Genomic DNA, 5,809 nt, shown 5'->3' with positions numbered 1-5,809 from the left:
TAAGCATATTTCTTCACTGTATTCTCTGTGGGATTCAACCCCAACCTCGTTAGGTTCTATATTTGACAACGACCGCTTACTCCTATATTTTTAAGGTGTAATTTGGGCGTATCAAATTTTGGCGTCGTTGCCGGGGAATACGGTCTAGAAATTTACTAACTAGTGTAAAATGTTACTTTTAGTCTTTATTTCTTTTCTTATTTCCATTTTGTTATTGTGTGTTGTGCAGGCAATATGGACGAGGCTGGCAATCCCATCCAAAATCCACCGGTGGTGGTCGTTGAAGAAGCGTGAAGAGCGGGCTATACAGTACAATTCAAATTACCTCTAATTGGAAACTCGAGTTTCCACGTGACCAACACTATGCTACACCTGCTCAACACTAAGGGCCTGTTTGGTGGTCTACCCAAAGATGACCCGAATAGGCACCTTAGGAACTTTCTTGGGGTTTGTTCTACCAATGTGCATCTGGGCGTTTCAAGTGAAGCTGTCAAGCTACGGCTCTTCCCGTACTCCCTAATGGGGGAAGCCACGGCTTGGTTAGATGACCTCCCATCCGGATCCATCACTACTTGGGAGGAATTGACCGAAGTATTCCTCAAGAAGTTCTTCCCCCCATCGCGGATGTTACAACTCCGTGACGAAATCAACAACTTTCGTCAACTTCCTGATGAGGCTCTCCATGAAACTTGGATTCGTTTTAAAAAGAAAGTGAAAAGCTGTCCCAAGCATGGGTTGCCCGATAGTGTGCTTCTACAAACGTTTTATAGGTCCTTAGACTCGGTCAACAAATCAGTGGCAAACAACATCGCGAGGGGATCTATTATGGATAACTCTTATGCCACCGTTTGTGAATTGTTGGATAAATTGACTGAGACTAATGAAGCATGGCACACAAGGGATTCGGAAGTAGGTGGAGGAAGTTCCTCCAAAAATGTGCTCACTCGTGAGATGATTAAGAAGGAGGAAGAGAGAGATGAATCCATGGCCAAACTTGTCACCCAAATGGATCTTCTTACAAAACATGTCATGGGTGGCAGAAGCAAAAAGGTGAATGCGGTAGAATCATGTAAAGGAGGTTCTCCGGATGAGCAATGTTTCCAAATGTATGATGAGGAGGCAAGTTGTGTCAACAATCTAAGGGAGGGTTCCCGACCGAACTACCAAGGTCCAAGTCAAGGGTCTTGGCGGCAAGGTCAAGGGAATCAAGGTTGGAACAAAGACCAAGGTCACTCTAATTGGAGAGATAATCGTGACAACAATCAAGGGGGTTACAACAATAACTACAACAATCATCGGAGCTCAAATCCATATGTCCCCCCAAAGGGTAATCAACTAAGCTCTAGTCAACCGTCCACTAGCGATCTCGCTAGTTCCAAAATTAAAGATATGTTGTCAAGGGTGTTGAAGAAAGTGGAATCCACCGATACCTTTTGAAAGGAGACTAGAGATGAGGTTAAATCAATAGGGCAAGTTGTGAGTTCACACTCCACTTCCATTAAACAATTGGAGTCTCAACTTGGCCAAATCTCGGCTATCCTCAACCAAAGGCAAAAAGGCTCCCTCCCTAGTGATACAGTTGCAAATCTAAGGAACGATGGTGATCATAAATGCAATGCAATTACTACTCGGAGTGGTAAACAATTAGGGAAGAGGCGTTGGTGAAAGAGGATGTGTTGAGTGATGATGAGAAAATGGTTGAAGAACCCATGGTTGCGGAAGAAGAAGTGAACCCAAAGAACACACGGGCTGGGATTGAAAAGCCCATTGTTGTTGAGGACCATCCGGAAATTAATGATGCTACAAAAAGCAAAGAAGCGGTGGAGGAGGTGCCAAGGGCTTCACCGCCCGTTATGAAGCCTCCTCCTCCTTTTCCCCAATGATTGGCAAAGAAAACGGACGATGGAAAATTCCTCAAGTTCATCGAACGACTAAAGGGGCTCTCAATAAATATTCCATTGGTTGAGGCACTTGAGCAAATGCCCGGTTATGCAAAGTTCATGAAAGATCTTGTAACCAAAAGAAGGAGTCCCGCCTTGAAACATTGGGGGGCACTCATCATTGTAGTGCAATCGTTACCAAAGCTTTGGTACAAAAACCCCCCGGATTGTTCTGACAATCCCATGCACCATCGGTAAATACAAGTTTGCAAAAGCTTTATGTGATCTTGGAGCAAGCATCAATTTGATGCCGCTATCTATATTTAACAAGTTGGGATTGGGCACTCCCCGTCCCACCACGATGAGATTACTTATGGCGGATAGGACCGTAAAGAGGCCTATCGGTATTCTTTATGATGTGCTTATGAGAGTGGATCGATTTATTTTCCCGGCCGATTTTGTGATCTTGGATTGTGAAGTTGACTTTGAAGTTCCCATAATCTTGCGAAGACCATTCTTAGCTATGGGGCGTGCCCTCGTGGATGTGGAAAGAGGTGATCTAAAATTTAGGATGAATAAGGAAGAGGTCACTTTCCATATTTGCAAGTCCATGAAACAACCAGCGGATATGAGTGTTGTATCGGTTATTGATGCAATTGATGAAGCAATGGTGACAACCATAGAACATGAGCATATAGATGATATGTTGGTGGCGGTGATAATGAACTATGAAGGGTACAATGAACAAGTATTTGAGGAGACGGTCAATGCATTGATTGGAATGGGGTCTTACCGCCTAAATCCAAAGAAACTTGATCTTGATTTGGAAAACCGAGAAACTCCTGCTGCAAAGCCTTCCATTATTGAGCCTCCCACTTTGGAACTCAAACCTCTTCCTTCACACTTGAGGTATGAGTTTCTTGGACCTAACAACACATTGCCCGTGATTATGTCCGCCCGGTTGACGGAGGAACAAAGAGAGAAGTTGATGGTGATCTTGAGAAGATATAAAAAAGCTATTGGGTGGAGTATTACGGATATCCAAGGGATTTCACCCGGTATTTGTACTCATAAAATTCAACTGATGAAGAATGTGAGCCAAGCGTTGAACATCAAAGGAGGTTAAATCCTCCTATGCAAGAGGTTGTAAAGATCGAGATTATCAAGTGGTTAGATGTCGGGGTTGTGTACCCCATATCGGATAGTTCATGGGTGAGCCCGGTTCAATGCGTGCCCAAAAAGGGGTGGGATCACGCAGTGGTTGCGGAATGCTAAAAATGAGTTGATTCCCACACTCGCAAGGTTACCGGATGGCGGGTTTGCATAGATTATCGAAAGGCGAATAAGTGGACCAAAAGGACCACTTCCCAATGCCGTTCATGGATCAAATGCTTGATAGGCTTGCGGGGAAGGATTATTGTTTCCTTGATGGGTATTCCGGGTACAACCAAATCACCATCGCCCCCAAAGATCAAGAGAAAATCACTTTCACTTGTCCTTATGGGACCTTTGCTTTCAAGAGAATGCCTTTTGGGATATGCTTGCTTGCACCCGTAACATTTCAACGTTGCATGATGTCTATTTTCTCTGACATGGTTGAGGAGTCCATTGAAATCTTCATGGATGACTTTTCCGTGGTGGGGACTTCCTTTGATGAATGCTTGGAGAATCTTGCCCAAGTATTGACGATGTGAAGAGACAAATCTGGGTTCCTAAATTAGGAGAAGTGTCTCTTCATAGTTAGAGAAGCCATTGTCTTAGGACACAAGATTTTGGAAAAGGGGCTTGAGGTTGATCAAGCTAAAGTTGAGGTTATTGTCAAGCTTCCTCCCCAATCTCCATTAAAAGGCGTTCGTAGCTTCCTTGGGCATGCCGGGTTTTATAGAAGATTCATCAAGGATTTCTTAAAAATAGCCAACCCTCTATGCAAATTGTTGGAGAAGGAGTCAAAGTTTGTATTTGATGATTCTTGTTTGAAGGCATTTGAGGGTTTGAAAGAGAGACTCACATCGGCTCCCATCATCATTGCCTCGGATTGGTCTCAACCCTTTGAGTTGATGTGTGACGCAAGTGAATTTGCCATGGGGGCTGTTCTTAGCCAAAAACGTGATAAAATCTTCCACCCAATTTACTATGCAAGCAAGACTCTAAACGGTGCCCAAATGAATTACCTTTGTCCTGGTAACAAGAGTTGCTTGTTATTGTGTTTGCTTTTGAGAAGTTCCGGGCTTATTTGTTGGGAACCCATGTGATTGTTCACACCGATCATGCAGCTCTATGTTACCTCATGATAAAGAAAGATGCAAAATCGAGGTTGATACGTTGGGTCCCTTCTCTTGCAAGAGAGTTTGACTTTGAAGTCAAAGATAGAAAGGGGTGTGAAAATCAAGTGGCGGACTGACTTGTCTCGTCTTGAAGAGGGTGGGCGTCCATTGGATGGCCTAGAAATCAATGAGTCATTTCCGGACGAGCAAGTAATGGAGGGGTCGCATGACATGATCCCTTGGTATCCGATTTTGCTAACTTCCACGCAAGTGACATTATGCTGGATGGTTTGAACTTCTATCAAAAGAAGAAATTTTTGAGTGATGTCCGGAAATATTATTAGGATGAGCCATGTCTGTTTCGGGTTTGTGCGACAACATCATAAGGCGGTGCATTCCCGTGGAGATGATCCTATCATTGAGGCTTGTCATTCATCACCCGTGGGGGGCATCATAGTAGCTCAAGAACGGCGGCTTGGTTTTTTCAAAGTGGTTTTTATTGGCCGACAATTTATCAAGATGCTCATAACTTTGTAAAAGCTTGTGATCGATATCAAAGGCATTGGGGCATATCAAGAAGGCATGAGCTACCAATGACACCGATTCTTGAAGTTGAATTGTTCGATGTTTGGGGCATTGATTTTATGGGTCCATTCGTAAGTTCCTACAGCAACAAGTACATTCTTGTGGCAGTAGACTACGTGTCCAAATGGGTAGAAGCGTTGCGCTCCCCAACAATGAAGGAAGAAGTGTCACTGCATTCTTGAAAAGGTATATTTTCTCAAGGTTCGGAACTCCAAGGGCAATCATTAGTGACCGCCAAAGGCTCTGCATTTTGCAATCGATTATTCAAGACTCTTGAAGTATGGAGTCGACATAAAGTTGCCACCCCGTATCATCCCCAGAACAAGTGTCAAGTTGAAGTTTCAAATAGGGAGATCAAGAGCATACTTTCCAAAACGTGCTGAATGCTAACCGGACCGATTGGTCAAAGAAATTGGATGATGCTCTATGGGCATACCGAACAGCTTATAAGACCCCAATTGGCATGTCTCCATATCAATGGGTGTTTGGAAAAGCTTGTCATCTTCCGATGGAACTCGAACATAAGGCATTGTAGGCCTTAAAAAAGTTGAATTTAGAATACGGGAAGTGACGCTTCAAACTTGAGGTTGGAGCGACTTAATGAGCTCGATGAATTTCGATTTAGAGCATATGTGAGCTCTTCACTCTACAAGGCCCGCATGAAACACTTCCATGACAAAAAGATCTTGCCAAGAGAATTTAGCCCCGGGGATCGTGTATTGTTGTTTAATTCAAGGCTCCGGTTGTTTCCCGAAAAATTGAAATCCAAATGGTCCGGGCCCTTTGAAGTGACACAAGTGTACCCGCATGGAGCGGTTGAAATTGCTTGTCCAAATGGAGATCGTGTCAAAGTGAATGGGCAGCGGCCCCACTATAGCGGGTTTGGGGACCTATAACGGGCCCCCTTTCCCCGCCGCTATGGCGGGGGTTTACCGATAGCGGAATCCCATCGGCGGTCCTTTTGGGGGGAGGTCGGCTTTTTGCTTTTCCCTTCCCCTGTCATCCGGCCCAAAAAAAATCCCACCTATTAAAAAGCGCCCCTGAATCCACCGCGCCTCGGAAATTTTCAATGGAAAACCT

Source organism: Lycium ferocissimum, chromosome 12 (assembly GCF_029784015.1).
Source record: "Lycium ferocissimum isolate CSIRO_LF1 chromosome 12, AGI_CSIRO_Lferr_CH_V1, whole genome shotgun sequence".
Taxonomy (NCBI): domain Eukaryota; kingdom Viridiplantae; phylum Streptophyta; class Magnoliopsida; order Solanales; family Solanaceae; genus Lycium; species Lycium ferocissimum.
This window is presented reverse-complemented; position numbering follows the sequence as displayed.